The sequence below is a fragment of the Schistocerca cancellata genome, chromosome 1, assembly GCF_023864275.1.
Source record: "Schistocerca cancellata isolate TAMUIC-IGC-003103 chromosome 1, iqSchCanc2.1, whole genome shotgun sequence".
NCBI lineage: Eukaryota > Metazoa > Arthropoda > Insecta > Orthoptera > Acrididae > Schistocerca > Schistocerca cancellata.
The window spans coordinates 427,754,486-427,756,028 of NC_064626.1; positions in this window are offsets into that span (position 1 = coordinate 427,754,486).

A 1,543-nucleotide genomic window follows, 5' to 3' on the forward strand; every position below is an offset into this window, starting at 1 on the left:
TGTGGAGTCTGCGTTTGTGTCAGATGTCTGTAAGTAAACTTGTTAAGCTTATCTTTGTGGAAGTTGTAGAACCAGTGACTGTCTGTTGAACTTAAATACAGGAAACCATAGCCAACCCCTTTTTTGAATTATTCATTTAACCCTCTGTTTTTTCGAAACTTTTCGGGCTCGTTTTCAGATGGAACACACGGAACTTACACGACTATTTCACTGACGTGATGCTGGGTGCTCACTCTATGACAATAAGGTAAGTAGAGAGACTTTAATGTATTGCTACATTTTTTCTTACAGAAATTCGAGGTCTTACTAACTCGAAACAGCTAATCAGCCTCATCTCTAAGACCACAACTCTACCCCTTACAGCAAATCTTAACTGTAGTTGTTTCTTCAATACCAACCACGAACCTGCCAGACAATAATTACTATACTATATAGCTAAATAAATAAGCTTTATTTTGTTAAGAAATGAAAAGTCACTTAATAATGTGTTATCGTATTAGCTACAAAAAAGTGAATCACTGATTGCCAAAAACCGGGAATTCCAGTCCGCCTTAACACAAGAACAGAAATAAGGCAGCGGTCCACTCTGAAGTTTTGGTTAGTGAATGTAATGTTCATATGTCCTGTGCAACTACCGTAACACTATTTTTCGTCATTCATGTTAACACTAAGTTCGATCAAAATATTTTCCCACATGTCGATTGTATTACATGCACCAAAAATACATCTCAGCAAAGTATCTCATATCTAGAAGTGGAAATGTTTGTGAGACGTGCCATGTGTACAGCACATACTAGACGCCGGCATATTTATAGTGATAGTAGGTATTAATAGTCAAAAGTGAAAGATCTGTGGCCATTTGACTACCACAGTAAAGGCTGCGAGGTGGATATAAACTAAAAAGCCGTCCATACTGTCACAGTAAGAATGACAATTTATTTTTCGGCGTAATTCGTCGTATAACCATTACTCATGGCGATACATTGAAGTATTTTTATCTATGGGCTTGAATGGATAGGAAATAATAGCCAACCAGTTGCAAAATACGAGTTTATTAAACCTTGACCATGGTTTCGAGAGCTATATGACTGTCCTCTTCAGAAGGTGTCGTACGTAGAGTCACAGCGTAATTCTTCGTATAACCATTACTCATGGCGATACATTAATTTTTATCTATGAGCTTGAATGGATAGGAAATAATAGCCAACCAGTTGCAAAATACGAGTTTATAAAACCTTGACCATGGTTTCGAGAGCTATAAGACTGTCCTTTTCAGAAGGTGTCGTACGTAGAGTCACAGTTGAGTGACTCCATGTCAATTCAACCAGGGGTTCCAGCTCATAGTCTCAGATTTGGCTTCAATCCAATACATTTCTTTCAAACGTGGCCAGTGAAATAATCTTGCTGGTGCTGCTGGTGCCACGAAGTTCACTAATCATTACCTTCTGCTTCGCAGCAATCAGCGAAACATCGTAAGTACGGTACCATTTCTCATCATAAATAGCAACAACATAGCTGTCTGTTGTATGTTTCGACTTTTGCT